The sequence below is a fragment of the Bos javanicus genome, chromosome 5 (assembly GCF_032452875.1).
Source record: "Bos javanicus breed banteng chromosome 5, ARS-OSU_banteng_1.0, whole genome shotgun sequence".
Lineage (NCBI taxonomy): Eukaryota > Metazoa > Chordata > Mammalia > Artiodactyla > Bovidae > Bos > Bos javanicus.
In genome coordinates this window covers 63,415,179-63,432,049 of record NC_083872.1, presented here as the reverse complement: position 1 = coordinate 63,432,049, position 16,871 = coordinate 63,415,179, and the positions used below count along the sequence as shown (strand labels likewise).

The 16,871-nt window shown below is 42.1% G+C and overlaps 1 protein-coding gene across 6 annotated transcripts in view; it reads left to right on the top strand.

Annotated features, from left to right (window-relative positions):
• ANKS1B (ankyrin repeat and sterile alpha motif domain containing 1B) overlaps positions 1 to 16,871 on the top strand; it is a 1,160,119-nt gene that overhangs the window by 1,119,158 nt on the left and 24,090 nt on the right. The window lies entirely within an intron of this gene.

The following is a 16,871-nucleotide window of genomic DNA, read 5'->3' as shown; positions in this document are numbered from 1 at the left end:
TTTGCTGTACTGGGTCTTCGTTGCTACACGTGGGCTTTCTCAAGTTGTGGCGCGCAGGGGGCTGCCCTCTGTTGAGCTTCTTACTGCAGTGGCTTCTCTTGCTGTACAGAACATGGGTGTTAGGTGCAGGCTTCAGTGGTTGTGGCATATAACACAGGCTTGGTTACTCCTCAACATGTGGGATTTTCCTGGCTCCGAGATCAAACCTGTGTCCCTTGCACTGGGAGGCAGATTCTTAACAACTGGACCACCAGGAAGTCCAAATGCTTGGTTTTTGTTTGTTTGTTTGTTTTACCAAATATTAAGGTATTTGTGGTATAAGATATTTTGCAGACCTCAGCTTTTCTGAGCTTTTTCTATATTTTCACTCATCCATTAAATTTCAAACTCCATTTCTATTCAGTATCTGAACTGCCATTGATCAACTACTAACTTCACTTTTTAAATTTAATGAATTCCTTTCTTTGGTACCAAAATACAGTAAATGTCTTTCAGCTTTTGTTCCTTCACTATATCTGTTGGTTTCTTGGGGAGCCATTTCTAAATAGTAGGACATAGTAATCTAGGTTTGTTTGGAAGAAATATAAATTTTAGTGCCTCATACAATACTTATGGTTTTCTATATTGAATAGTAATTAAATTAGACATCTACAAATAGTAATTGGGAACAGTGAGGTTTGGTCTATTTAACTATGACCCATATTCAGAAATTAGTCTTGTAATGATGTCCTTATGGTGTTATACCACCTATAATCCTGTTTGTCATTGTCTTAAAACTAACCCATATGCAATATTTGTTTTTCTCTTTCTGACTTATTTTGTACGACAGACTCTAGGTCCATTCATGTCACTACAAATGACCCAATTTCATTTCTTTTTATCGCTAACATTCCATTATATACATATACTACATCTTCTTTATCCATTCATCTGTCAATAAACATCTAGGCTGCTTCTATGTCATAGCTATTGTAAATAGTGCTGCAGTGATCATTGAGTTACATGTGTCTTTTTGAATTATCGTTTTCTCAGGATATATGCCCAAGAGTGGGATTGCTAGGTCATATGGTAGTTCTAGAACCTCCAACCTGTTCTCCATAGTGGCTGTATCAATTTACATTCCCACCAACAGTGCAAGAGGGTTCCCTTTTCTCCACACCCTCTCCAGCATCTATTGTTTGTAGATTTCTTGAGAGTGGCCATTTTAATTGGTGTGGGGTGATATGTCATTGTACTTTTGATTTGCATTTCTCTGATAATGAGTGATGGTGAGTGTATTTTCATTTGTTTGTTAGCTATCTGTATGTCTTCTTTGGGGAAATGTCTCTATATCTTCTGCCTATTTTTTGATTGGGTTTGTATTTTTTTGATATTGAGCTGCATGAGCTGCTTGTATATTTTGGAGAGTCTTTTTCAGATACAGGTGGTCGGTGTTAACAGTTAAGGACTGCAAAGCCAAGCCCTTACAGTATCCCTGGATGCATTTGTTCCCATGGGATCGAAATTGTTGATTAAAGCCATGTCCGCATTAGGTTTCTGGTGCCTTTAGACATAACTTGCCATTCTTATGAGATGCAGTTGTTTCTTTAAACAACAGAATTTATCTTTCTATCCCCATACCTTTTGGTTTTCCTGATACACCCTTCTCTGGGAGAGTTGCCTTGGTGTCATAGAAAGGACAAGCTGCTCAGAGTTCACATTCCAACTCGCTGCCTGCTCCCTGATGTTAGATGAGGAGCAGAACTCGGAGTCCCGATTTCCTTTGTCTACAGAACAGGTGCAGGGATGTGTCCCTCACAGGTTTTCATTGGGACTGAAATGAAGGAACGTATGTAGAGGCTCATGAACAATGTGTCATGGTCAGCACCACCTCTGTCTCTCTCCTTCCCTTCTGACCTCACAATTCACTCTGGCCTTTTCCTGCTAAAAGACATAAGGTAGATTTTTCAGAAGTATATTTATAGTTCCACGTTTTCCCACTGCCCTTGCAAAAGAACTGAAAAAAACTAGAATAAATAAACAGAAGCAGTAGAAAGCAAGCATAGACTCTGTAGGCCTTCTCTTGGTCTATTGCTTCTATATAGTGTTTTCATTGAGTGTCAGCATTAATATTCCAGTATTGTCAGGATGAATTCCAGCCTTCCCTTGGGAATTGCAGTGTTTCTTTCTAAATTGGTTTTAGAGTAATATATAATTTGCCTCCATAAGAGTATCTAAAACAGTGTTCTCTATTCAAACTAAAAATGATACCCATGGGCCATCTGGCCCCTTAAGTTTTTCAGCTGGTGTATATGTGACGCCAGAATTCTGAGGCGAAATATAGGGGAAAAATAGTCAACTGTTTGGTTTTAAGACCAACACAATGTCCCTGGTACATTTTGAAAACATGTGGAGAATTGCTTCACCTTTTATCTTTTCATCCAGATGTTTGATTTAATGTAGACATTCACTAGCTTAGGAGTCTGGTATCAGCTCCAAAGGATTTTCATCTTACGCCATGAATCCACCATTTTAATTCTCTCTAGGTGAACAGTTTGTCTAACTTCAAAAACAGTCACAAAGGCCACCAGTCCTGACCTGGGCCTTTGAGCAATTTTGAGATGCACCAAGCTTTGTTTGCACTGAAGAAAAAAAAAAAAAAAAGCCTCTTTGAGCATGGATTTCGTGTCTTTATGTAGGGCAGTTCAATATTCAGCCCATTCTTGAAGCATTAACATTCTTTTGATATGAATCAGTCCCCCAGGCTGCCCAAATGGCAAAAGAATACCTCCAGTATCCATTTAGTCTTTCAGCTGATGTGTTTTGAGTATATATTTGCTTACTTTTTATTGGAGTATAATTCCTTTACAGTGTTGTGTTCCTGCTGTACAGCAGCATGGAGCAGCTATGTGTGTATATATATCCCCTCCCTCTCAAATCTCCCTCCCACCCCCACCCCCATCTAGGTTACATAGCGCACCAAGCTGAGCTCCCGCTACACAGCAGCTTCCCACCAGCTCTCTACTTTACACATGGTAGTGTACATATGTCAGTGCAGCTCTCTCAATTCATCCCACCTTCTTCTTCCCCCACCCCCCTGCCATGACATACACATTTTTAATTGCAGTTATTACTACTTTCACTTTGTAGATCTCTTATGAGTCATAGGAAGTTTTTCTGAATATCTCCTATTATCAAGAAAATTCAGTGATAGGAGAACTTCCAGTTTACAGAGAGTTGGATTTGAAATTCAGAACATTTTTCGCATCGAAATCCGGTGGTCTTAGAAGGGAAGCTCAAGCCCCACTACGAAAGCAAGCATGTGAATCTAACATAGTTATTTACTCTGAGACACTGCAGAGCCCTCAGTAGGCTCAGACACCAGGAGGGGGAGTGCTCTGTGTTTTCCAGGGTCATTTGGCCGTGGGAGCCTCTTGCCAGGAAAGCTCCTCATGGGCCTGGCATTCTGCAGAACACACTTCAGAAAATGCTACGCTTTATCTTCTCTAAGCTTGTTCTCATTCCTAAGAATCTATTAGGTTGGTACAAAAGTAATTGCAGTTTTGGACTGCAATTTTTAAATTTTGTACCATGAATTTTAAATCATTATAACTAGGCTCCAACACATCTTTATTAATCAAAATAGGAACCATTACAATCAACACATTTTTGCCAAAAAGAAATGTTTGTTTATTCCTGTAGCATGCTTCAGGATTCTACAAACTCTTGGAAAGCATTTTCTGCATCCTGCTGCTTGTGGAAGCACTTTTCCTGCAGAAAATTGTCGAGCTGCTTGAAAATGTGGAGGTCAGTTGGTGAGAGGTCAGGAGAAGGAAATGGCAACCCACTCCAGTGTTCTTGCCTGGAGAATCCCAGGGACGGGGAGCCTGGTGGGCTGCCGTCTGTGGGGTCACACGGAGTCAGACATGACTGAAGTGACTTAGCAGCAACAGCAGGTGAATATGGCAAATGAGGCAAAACTTTGTAGCCCAATTCATTCAACTTTTGAAGTGTTGGTTGTGCAACGTGTGATCAGGTGCTGGTATGGAGAAGACAACAGAATGGGCCCATTCTGTTGACCAGTGCTGGCTGAGGCGTTGCGGTTTTCAGTGCATCTCATCAATTTGCTGAGCATACTTCTCAGATACAATGGTTTCACCAGGATTCAGAAAGCTGTAGTGGATCAAATGGGAAGCAGACCACCAGTGATCATGACCTTTTCTTGGTGCAAGTTTGGCTTTGGGAAGTGCTTTGGAGCTTCTTCTCAGTCCAATCACTGAGCTGGTCATTGCTGGTTGTCATATAAAATTCACTTGTCGCATGTCACAATCCGATCGAGAAATGGTTCATTGTTGTTGCATAGAATAAGAGAAGATAACACTTCAAAATAACAATTTTAAAATTTTTAGTCAGCTGTGAGGCACCCACTTATTGAGCTTTTTCACCTTTACAGTTTGCTTCAAATGCCAAACAACCACAGAAAGGTCAACATTGAGTTCTTGGGCAACTTTTCACGTAGTTGTAAGAGGATCAGCTTCAATGATCCTCTCAATTGGTCATTGTTAACTTCCGATGGTCAGCCACTGTACTCCTCATCCTCAAGGCTCTCGTTTCCTTTGCAAAACTTCTTGAACAACCACTGCACTCTACATTCATTAGCAGTTTCTGGGCCAGATGCATTGTTGATGTTTTGAGTTGTCTCTGATGCTTTATGACCATTTTGAACTCGAATAAAAAATCACTCATCTTTGCTTTTTGTCTAACATTATTTCTGTTGTCTAAAAGAAATGTAAATTAAACCACAAGTAATATCTCATTAGCAAAAAATCATAAAGTGAGACATGCACATTAAAATGATGTATAGCAGAACCACATTTATTTAAGAATGTATTTCAATATCAAACGACAAAGTTCAACAATTGTAAAACTGAAATTACTTTTGCCCCACCCTAATACACTAAATTCAGCTTGTGATATTTTCAGTTTTAAATGACAGGTAGATGAAAATTAAAAGAAGACTAGATCAGAAGTGGAATTAGTGTTCCCAAGAAAAGCCAGTGTGTATTATACTTCATTGGGCTTCCCTGGTGGCTGAGATGGTAAAGAATCTGCCTCCAATGCAGGAGACCTGGGTTCGATCTCTGGGTTGGGAAGATCCCCTGGAGGAGGGCATGGCAACCCATTCCAGTATTCTTGCGTGGAGAATCCCCATGGACAGAGGAACCTGGTGGGCTGCAGTCCATGGGGTCGCAAAGAGTCAGACACAACTGAACGACTAAGTGCACAGCATACACACCCATTATACCTATCAGCAAACCCCGACTTACTCTGCATTCTAGACTCACTATGGTGGCAGCTGATTCCTAGTCACCTCTCTAATGGGACATGCCTCATCCACTTCTGAACAAGAAGCTGCCCAACCTCCACCTTCCAGGCAGTGAAAACTTGAGGGAAGAGAATAGGCCTAGGTAGGGGAAAAAATGTGTGTTGTGAGTCTAGGAGTGTAGTTTCCTGCAGTTCAGAAGACCCAGGTTCTACCCTTGGTTTGGGAAGATCTCCTGGAGAAGGAAATGGACACTCCAGTATTCTTGCCTGGAGAATTCCATGGACCAGAGGAGCCTGGCGGGCTGCATACAGTCCATGGGGTCACAAAGAGTCGGACACAACTGAGTGGCTAACACTTTCATGAGTCTAGGAGTTTTGAGACTTAAAACAACAAATCCAGCTTTTTTCTCCTCCACTCTTCTTTTTGAAAGACTTATTTATTCTTTTTGTGGCTGTGCTGGTGTTCACTGCAGCGCATGGGCTTTCTCTAGTTGCAGTGAGTAGGGGCTACTCTTCATTGTGGTGCGCTGGCTTCTCACTGCAGTGGCTTCTCTTGTTGCGGAGCACAGGCTCTAGGTGCAGGAGCTTCAATAGTTGTGGTTCTCGGGTCCAGAACACTGGCTCAGTAGTTACGGCACACGGGCTTAGCTTCTCCTTGGAATGTGGAATCTTCTGGTCTGGGGATCAAACCCAAGTCTCCTGCATTGGCAGGCGGATTCTTAACCAGTGGACCACCAGGGAAGCCCCTCTCCTCCACCCTTATCTCCAGTGAGTGAAGGGGAATACCATGCTGTTGGGCTGACAAGAGGGAGAATGGGTTGTTTCTGGGGCCACTAGATCCCAAGGCTGCAGTGATTGTCCTTAAAAGCCACCAAAAGAAACAGATAGATAGAATTAAGATCACTTGGAAGCTGTCATCTTCTATATATTATTCACTCAGTCTAGACATCTAGGTCATAGAATGGAGACAGGTAGATCAGAAAGATTTTGATGCATTTTTTGTGAAACTGTCAGATTTATTTTAGAAATCTGGGAGGGATCTCATTCAATAGTTCTATAGTATGAAATGTTTATTTTGTTTTAATAGCATTAAAAGCCATGACCACCACTAAACCATAGCTAATTCTCACCACTCTATAAAGAACATGTTTGCAGTCTTTGGGATTTTTAACCATGCTCATTTTTCTCTTACTTGCAACTCCCAAATTCTATAATCTTCAGTGTGTGAAGCTTAGACTAGTTCTGCAATATGTAGGGAACATCAAAGTCTTGATGCCTGTGGGTGGTGTGTGGGGGAGACGAGGATCCCTCTTTCCTGTGCTTTCTTGGTTGCATGTGGGCCATTAAAGGATCCAACCTGGAAGAAGAGAGATGACAGAATGCAGGAAATTGTGGTCAGCAGGCTGGGGGACAGCATTCTATAGTCCTCTTCCATCACTAAGTATCAGCAAACTTAAGTGCAGGGGAAGAACACCACCAGAGTCAACCACACTGTGACCAGTTTAATGAAAGAGAGATTCCTGAGCCCTTTCTTTTTCTCCAGTTTAATTAAGATACAGTTGGCATATAACACTGTATGAGTTTTAGGTATGCAACATAAGGATTTGATATGCATGCTGCACAGTAAGTTTAGTTAACATCCATCATACTTACACATTGGCTTTTGTGCGTATGTGTGATAAGAACTTCAGGATCTGTTCTGTCAATAACTTTCAAATGTAGAATATAGGCAAACCTCAAAGATACTGCAAGTTTGGTTTTCCAGATCACCGCAATGAATCAAATATCACAAGAAAGAAAGTCGCGTGAATTTTTTGATTCCCCAGTGCATATAAAAATTATGTGTACAGTGTCCTGTAGCCTGTTAAGTGTGCAGTAGCATCATGTCTAAAAAACAGTGTGTGTGCATGCTAAGGCACTTCAGTCGTATCCAACTCTTTGCGACCCCATGGACTGTGGCCCACCAGACTTCTCTGTCCATGGGATTCTTCAGGCAGGAATACTGGGGTGGGATGTCATGTCCTTCTCCAGGGGATCTTCCTGACCCACGGATTGAACCCGTGTCTCTTAGATCTCCAGCTTTGGCAGGCGGGTTCTTTACCACTAGTGCCGCCTCTGCTGCTAATTTAAAAATGCTTTATTGCTAAAATATGCTAACCATCATCTGAGCCTTCAGCATGTTGTAATCTTTTTTCATGGTAACAGAAGAAGAAGATCTGATCACAGTTCAGCATAGCAAATATAATAATAATGAGAAAGTTTGAAATATTAAGAGAATTACGAAAATGGGACACAGAAACATGAAGTGAGCAAAGGCTATTGGAAAAATTGTCAATAGATTTGCTAAGTACAGGGTTCCACAAACCTTCAATTAAAAAAAAAACAATATCATCAAAAAACAATAAAACGAGGCATGCCTATATGGTACTGTTAACTATAGTCACCTTGCTATACCTGTGCACTCGGGGACTTACTCATCTCACAACTGAAAGTTTTTACCCTTTTACCATGTTCACCTATGTTTCCATTTCTTAAACTCAGAGTTGCTTTCCATTGAGGAGTGTGGAGTTCCTAGTGGAAAGTACCTGTGGCTTATGTTGCAGAGATTGTCCCACAAAGTGGGAATTCACCGTTGCAAGAAAACTTCTATTATTGATGTTAGCTGACCTCTGACAATGGAATTAAAACTGTAAGTAGAGTTAGGTGGTCTCTTTCATTCTGTTTCTCATTTTCTCCACTTGAAAATGACCCTCAGGGACTTGACTGTGATACTATGAACATAAATGGCAGTATTGTCATCGTCATTTAGTCACTCAGTCATGTCTGACTCTGTGACCCCATGGACTGTAGCCCACCAGGCTCCTCTGTCCATGCGATTTTCCAGGCAAGAACACTGGAGTGGCAGTATAAGAAAATGTTAAATTGCATGGAGCCCTTAAGATGGGGCTGTAACACGTTCCCTGGCAAGTCTCCCACTTACAAAGTAGCAACCTACTCTTAAGTAGAAACTTTTCCCTGGCACAGCCCCTAAAATTCACCAACAGGTCTGTGGCAGTAGAGATCCTGCTCCCAAGATCAATGATTGAATAAAAATGGCAGCACTCCCAGCCTTACGGCCCTTACATACCACCACCTTACCCCACCCCCACCCCCTGCCACCACCAAAAAAAAAAGATTAAATTAATAGATTGCATTTATCAGTACATCCTGTCCATTGGCATAAATCATTGAGAATTAAGCAAGCCAAAAAATATTAAGAAAATAAGTCACTTTTTCTCTTATTCCTATTTTGTTGGGGAGGCGGGGGGTAAGGGGGTGGCTCAGGCGGTAAAGAATCTGCCTGCAATGCAGGAGACTTGGGTTTGATCCCTGGGTCAGGAGGATCCCCTGGAGGAGGGCATGGCAACCCACTCCAGTATTCTTGCCTGGAGAATCCCATGGACAGAGGAGCCTGGTAGTCTACAGTCTCATGGGGTCACAAAGAGTTGGACACAAATGAGTAACTAACACTTTCACTTTCAAGGGGTTTGATGTTATCAGAACCTTAAATCAATCCCAATTAATGTTAAGTTAGAAAGTAGGCATTCTGATTTTTTTTTTTTCTCACAGATTGTTTTACAGCATTCATACATGTATTCATTATAACTCCTCCTATGTAACTGAAAATCAAATGTCATGTCTAGGGTTGAGGTCTTTAGAATCAGTCTGGCTTTTTTATTTATTTATTTTTAACGGAGGATAATTGCTTTACAGTGTTGTGTGGGTTTCTGCCATACGCCGACATGAATCAGCCATAGGTATACATACATTCCCTCCCTCCTGAACCTCCCTCCCATCTCCACCGCATCCCACCTCTGTAGATTGTCGCAGAGACACAACTTCCCATTAGCTAAGTATTTTATATATGGTAATGTAGGAACCTGGAATGTCAGGTCCATGAATCAAGGCAAATTGGAAGTGGTCAAACAAGAGATGGCAAGAGTGAATGTCGACATTCTAGGAATCGACAACTCAAATGGTCTGCAATGGGTGAATTTAACTCAGATGACCATTATATCTACTACTGCGGGCAGGAATCCCTCAGAAGAAATGGAGTAGCCATCATGGTCAACAAGAGTCCGAAATGCAGTACTTGGATGCAATCTCAAAAACGACAGAATGATCTCTGTTCATTTCCAAGGCAAACCATTCAGTATCACAGTAATCCAAGTCTATGCCCCAACCAGTAATGCTGAAGAAGCTGAAGTTGAACTGTTCTATGAAGACCTACAAGACCTTTTAGAACTAACACCCAAAAAAGATGTCCTTTTCATTATAGGGGACTGGAATGCAAAAGTAGGAAGTCAAGAAACACCTGGAGTAACAGGCAAATTTGGCCTTGGAATACGGAATGAAGCAGGGCAAAGACTAATAGAGTTTTGCCAAGAAAATGCACTGGTCATAGCAAACACCCTCTTCCAACAACACAAGCAAAGACTCTATACATGGACATCACCAGATGGTCAACACTGAAATCAGATTGATTATATTCTTTGCAGCCAAAGATGGAGAAGTTCTATACAGTCAGCAAAAACAAGACCAGGAGCTGACTGTGGCTCAGATCATGAACTCCTTATTGCCAAATTCAGACTGAAATTGAAGAAAGTAGGGAAAATCACTAGACCATTCAGGTATGACCTAAATCAAATCCCTTATGATTATACAGTGGAAGTGAGAAATAGATTTAAGGGCCTAGATCTGATAGAGTGCCTGATGAACTATGGAATGAGGTTCGTGACATTGTACAGGACACAGGGATCAAGACCATCCCCATGGAAAGGAAATGCAAAAAAGCAAAATGGCTGTCTGGGGAGGCCTTACAAATAGCTGTGAAAAGAAGAGAAGCGAAAAGCAAAGGAGAAAAGGAAAGATATAAGCATCTGAATGCAGAGTTCCAAAGAATAGCAAGAAGAGATAAGAAAGTCTTCTTCAGCGATCAATGCAAAGAAATAGAGGAAAACAACAGAATGGGAAAGACTAGAGATCTCTTCAAGAAAATTAGAGATACCAAGGGAACATTTCATGCAAAGATGGGCTCGATAAAGGACAGAACTGGTATGGACCTAACAGAAGCAGAAGATGTTAAGAAGAGATGGCAAGAATACACAGAAGAACTGTACAAAAAAGATCTTCATGACCCAGATAATCACGATGGTGTGATCACTGACCTAGAGCCAGACATCCTGGAATGTGAAGTCAAGTGGGCCTTAGACAGCATCACTACGAACAAAGCTAGTGGAGGTGATGGAATTCCAGTTGAGCTATTTCAAATCCTGAAAGATGATACTGTGAAAGTGCTGCACTCAATATGCCAGCAAATTTGGAAAACTCAGCAGTGGCCACAGGACTGGAAAAGGCCAGTTTTCATTCCAATCCCAAAGAAAGGCAATGCCAAAGAATGCTCAAACTACTGCACAATTGCACTCATCTCACACGCTAGTAAAGTAATGCTCAGAATTCTCCAAGCCAGGCTTCAGCAATATGTGAATCGTGAACTTGAATGTTCAAGCTGGTTTTAGAAAAGGCAGAGGAACCAGAGATCAAATTGCCAATATCCGCTGGATCATGGAAAAAGCAAGAGAGTTCCAGAAAAACATCTATTTGTGCTTTCTTGACTATGCCAAAGCCTTTGACTGTGTGGATCACAATAAACTGGAAAATTCTGAAAGAGATGGGAATACCAGACCACCTGATCTGCCTCTTGAGAAATTTGTATGCAGGTCAGGAAGCAACAGTTAGAACTGGACATGGAACAACAGACTGGTTCCAAATAGGAAAAGGAGTAGGTCAAGGCTGTATATTATCACCCTGTTTATTTAACTTATATGCAGAGTACATCATGAGAAACGCTGGGCTGGGAGAAGCACAAGCTGGAATCAAGATTGCCAGGAGAAATATCAATCACCTCAGATATGCAGATGACACCACCCTTATGGCAGAAAGTGAAGAGGAACTAAAAAGCCTCTTGATGAAAGTGAAAGAGGAGAGTGAAAAAGTTGGCTTAAAGTTCAACATTCAGAAAACAAAGATCATGGCATCCGGTCCCATCACTTCATGGGAAATAGATGGGGAAACAGTGGAAACAGTGTCAGACTTTATTTTTCTGGGCTCGAAAATCGCTGCAGATGGTGACTTCAGCCATGAAATTAAAAGATGTTTACTCCTTGGAAGGAAAGTTATGACCAACCTAGACAGCATATTCAAAAGCAGAGACATTACTTTGCCAACAAAGGTTCATCTAGTCAAGGCTATGGTTTTTCCTGTGGTCATGTATGGATGTGAGAGTTGGACTGTGAAGAAGGCTGAGTGCCGAAGAATGGATGCTTTTGAACTGTGGTGTTGGAGAAGACTCTTGAGAGTCCCTTGGACTGCAAGGAGATCCAACCAGTCCATTCTGAAGGAGATCAGCCCTGGGATTTCTTTGGAAGGAATGATGCTAAAGCTAAATTCCAGTACTTTGGCCACCTCATGGAAAGAGTTGACTCATTGGAAAAGACTCTGATGCTGGGAGGGATTGGGGGCAGGAGGAGAAGGGGATGGCAGAGAATGAGATGACTGGATGGCATCACTGACTCGATGGGTGTGAATCTGAGTGAACTCCGGGAGTTTGTGATGGACAGGGAGGCCTGGCGTGCTGTGATTCATGGGGTCGCAGAGTTGGACACGACTGAGCGACTGAACTGAACTGAACCACAACTTTCATTCATCTGTCAAGGGTCTAGGTCACTTCCCTGTCCTGGGTATTGTAAATAGTGCTGCAATGAACATTGGGGTGCACGTGTCTTTTTCAATTATGGCTTTTTCAGGATATATGCCCAGTAGTGGGATTGCTGGGTCATATGGTAGTTTTATTCCTAATTTTAAAATAAATCTACATATTGTTCTCCATAGTGGCTGTATCAGTTTACATTCCCACCAGCAGTGCAAGAGGGTTCCCTTTCTTCCATATCCTCTCCAGAATTTATTGTTTGTAGTTTTGATGATGACCATTCTGGCCAGTGTGAGGTGATAGCTCATGGTAGTTTTGATTTCTTATTGTTGTTCAGTCACTAAGTCATGTTTGACTCTGCAACCCCATGGACTACAGCACACCAGGCTTCCCTGTCCTTCGCCATCTCCTGGAGCTTGCTCAAACTCATGTCCATTGAGTTGGCAATGCCATCCAACCATCTCATCCTCTGTCACCCCCTTCTCCTGCCTTCAATCTTTCCCAGCATCAGGGTATTTTCCAATGAATCAGCTCTTTGCATCAGGTGGCCAAAGTATTGGAGCTTCAGCATCAGTCCTTCCAGTGAATATTCAGGGTTGATTTCCTTTAGGATTGACTGTTTTTATCTCCTTGCTGTCCAAAAGGACTCTCAAGAGTCTTCTGTAACACCACAGTTGAAAAGCATCAATTCTTTGATTTGCATCTCTCTAATAAGTGATGTTGAGCATTTTTTCATGTGTTTATTAGCCATCTGTATATCTTTGGAGAAATGTCTGTTTAGGTCTTCTGCCCATTTTTTGATTGAGTTGTTTGTTTTTCTGATATTGAGCTGCATGAGCTGCTTATATATTTTAGAGATTAATCCTTTGTCAGATGCTTCATTTGCAATTATTTTCTCCCAGTCTGAGGGTTGTCCTTTTAACTTGTTTGTGGTTTCCTTTGCTGTACGGAAGTTTTTAAGTTTAATTAGGTCCCATTTATTTTTTTCCATTACTCTAGGAGATGGGTCATAGAGGATCTCGCTGTGATTTATATCAAAGAGTGTTCTGCCTATTTTTTCCTCTAAGAGTTTTATAGTTTCTGGTCTTACATTTAGGTCATTAATCCATTTTGAGTTTTTGTGTATGGTGTTAGTGTTCTAATTTCATTATTTTACACATAGCTGTCCAGCTTTCCCAGCACTGCTTATTGAAGAGATTATCTTTTCTCCATTGTATATTCTTGCCTCCTTTGTCAAAGATAAGGTGCCCATGGGTGTGTGGGTTATCTCTAGGCTTTCTATCTTGTTCTATTGGTCTATATTTTTGTTTTTGTGCCAACATGATGTGATCTTGATGACTGTAACTTTGTAGGATAGTCTCAAGTCAGGAAGGTTGATTCCTCCAGCTCCATTCTTCTTTCTCAAGATTGCTTTTGCTATCTGGGGTCTTTTGTGTTTCCATACAAATTGTGAAATTTTTTGTTCTAGTTCTGTGAAAAATGCCATTAGGTAATCTGATAGGGACTGCATTGAATCTATAGATTGCTTTGGGCAGTATGATCACTTTCACAATATTGACAGAATCAGCCTGGTTTTGAATCCCAGGTCTGCACTTCTTAGTTTCATCATTTGAGCAAGAATGCCTCTAATCCTGTTTCCTCATCTGTAAAATAGAGATAACAGCAGCACCCTCCTCCTGGGGTTATTGTGAGGATTCAGTGAGATGACACACATCCATGTCTGTTCATGGACACATGCCTGTGGTGTTCAGTCCGTCTTAGCCGCTGAGGAGGGAGACCCGCAGCTACAGTTATGGTGGTGCTTGTGTTCTTTCTCACCAGACCCTGTGTGAGGATTTGGTTTATAACATATATTTGCTGCAGCAGTGTTCCACACCTGAGGGAAAAATCCAAGCCTGTATAAAACACATTTCTGTCCTGGCAGCTCAAGCGCAAGTTGGAAAAGAATTTCCAGACAGAGCATTTCAGAAGGGAGTGAGTTTATTAAGAGCAGGGAGTGGAGGTAATGAAGGCGCTGCGAACTCAGTGGGCTGACCTCCTGACACCCCAGAGAGAGCCGACAGGATGCTATTAGAATAGCGGGCTGGCTCAAGGGAGAGCAGAGGCTTTTTGTGGGTTAATGGTCAATCTTTATAGCCTCAAGACAAAGGAAATTCCTGCTGGAAGGGTGGTATTAGGTGATTTGTTTGAGTGCTGTAGGGTAAGTACAGGGGTGGGCATTTTTGCCTCATTTGGGGTCAGGAAGCTAGCTGGTGATGATCAGGGTGGATGGGAGCTTTCAGCAACGGTTACAAAGGGGCTCAGTCAGCCTCAGAGGTGGCCTGGGTTCTGGACTCTGTGTCTCTAGCCTTGGTGCAAAGCCTCGCACTTGAGGCCTTGGGATAGGACTCCACAATTTCTACATTTATAGAGTGCCTACCCTGAATTGGACACAACTGAGCAACTGAACTAACTACCCTGAGTTAGTTACATGGCCCTGCTCCCTAAGATCTCCGAGTTTCAAAAGGGTTCAGTCCTCAGTCGTGTCTGACTCTTTGTGACCCCATGGACTGCAGCACGCCAGGCTTCCCTGTCCATCACCAACCCCCAGAGCTTGCTTAAACTCATGTCCATCAAGTCAGTGATGCCATCTAACCATCTTATCCTGTCGTCCCCTTCTCCTGCCTTTAGTCTTTCCCAGCATCAAGGTCTTTTCCAGTGAGTCAGTTCTTCGCATCAGGTGGCCAAAGGATTGGAGCTCCAGCATCAGTCCTTTCAATGAATATTCGGGACTGATTTCCTTTAGGATGGACTGGTTGGATTTCCTTGCAGTCCAAGGGACTCTCAAGAGTCTCCTCCAGCACCACAGTTCAAAAACATCAATTCTTCAATGCTCAGCTTTCTTTATGGTTCAGCTCTCACATCCATACATGACTACTGGAAAAACCATAGCTTTGACTGGATGGACCTTTGTCCATAAAGTAATGTCTTTGCTTTTTAATATGCTGTCTAGGTTTGTTACAGCTTTTCTTCCAAGGAACAACCATCTTTTAATTTCAAGGCTACAGTCACCATCTGCAGTGATTTTGGAGCCCAAGAAAATAAAGTCTCACTCTTTCCATTGTTTCCTCATCTATTTGCCAAGAAGTGATGGCACCGGATGCCATGAGTTTCATTTTTTGAATGTTGAGTTTTTTTTAATTTATTTAATTGGAGACTGATTACTTTACAATATTGTGGTGGTTTTTGCCATACATCGACATGAATCAGCCATGGGTGTACATGTGTTTTCTGAGTGTTGGGTTTTAAGCCAAGTTTTTCACTCTCCTCTTTCAGTTTCATCAAGAGGCTCTTTAGTTCCTCTTTGCTTTCTGCCATAAGGGTGGTGTTATCCGCATATCTGAGGTTATTGGTATTTCTCCCTGCAATCTTGATTCCAGCTTGTGCTTCATTCTATCTGGCATTTCGTATATAAGTTAAATAAGCAGGGTGAAAACATACAGCCTTGATGTACTCCTTTCCCAATTTGGAACCAGTCCATTGTTCCATGTCCAGTTCTAACTGTTGCTTCTTCACCTGCAAACAGATTTCTAGAAAGGGACATCAGTTCAGTTCAGTTCAGTCACTCAGTCATGTCCGACTCTTTGCGACCCCATGAATCGCAGCATGCCAGGCCTCCCTGTCCATCACCAACTCCCGGAGTTCACCCAGACTCACGTCCATCCAGTCAGTGATGCCATCCAGCCATCTCATCCTCTGCCATCCCCTTCTCCTCCTGCCCCCAATCCCTCCCAGCATCAGAGTCTTTTCCAATGAGTCAACTCTTTGCATGAGGTGGCCAAAGTACTGGAGTTTCAGCTTTAGCATCATTCCTTCCAAAGAACACCCAGGGCTGATCTCCTTCAGAATGGACTGGATCTCCTTGCAGTCCAAGGGACTCTCAAGAGTCTTCTCCAACACCACAGTTCAAAAGCATCAATTCTTCAGCGCTCAGCCTTCTTCACAGTCCAACTCTCACATCCATACATGACCACAGGAAAAACCATAGCCTTGTCTAGACGGACCTTTGTTGGCAAAGTAATGTTTCTGCTTTTGAATATGCTGTCTAGGTTGGTCATAACTTTCCTTCCAAGGAGTAAACATCTTTTAATTTCACGGCTGCAGTCACCATCTGCAGCGATTTTGGAGCCCAGAAAAATAAAATCTGACACTGTTTCCACTGTTTCCCCATCTATTTCCCATGAAGTGGTGGGACCAGATGCCATGATCTTCATTTTCTGAATGTTGAGCTTTAAGCCAACTTTTTCACTCTCCTCTTTCACTTTCATCAAGAGGCTTTTGAGTTCCTCTTCACTTTCTGCCGTAAGGGTGGTGTCATCTGCATATCTGAGGTTATTGATATTTCTCCTGGCAATCTTGATTCCAGCTTGTGCTTCTTCCAGCCCAGCATTTCTCATGATGTACTCTGCATATAAGTTAAATAAGCAGGGTGACAATATACAGCCTTGATGTACTCCTTTTCCTATTTGGAAAGGGATGTAGTAGATTGTTGTTTAGTTACTAAGTCATGTCTGACTCTTTGAGAGCCCATTGACTACAGCACACCAGACTTCCCTACCTCTCACCAGCTCCGAGAGTTTGCCCAAGTTTATGTCCATTGAATCAGTGATGCAATCCAACCATCTCATCTTCTTTCACCCTGTTCTTCTGCCTTCAATCTTCCCAGGATAGGGGTCTTTTCCAGTGAGTCAGCTGTTCTCATCAGGTGGCCAGAGTATTAGAGCTTCAGAATCGGTCCTTCCAATGAATATTCAGGACTGATTTCCTTTAGGATTGACTA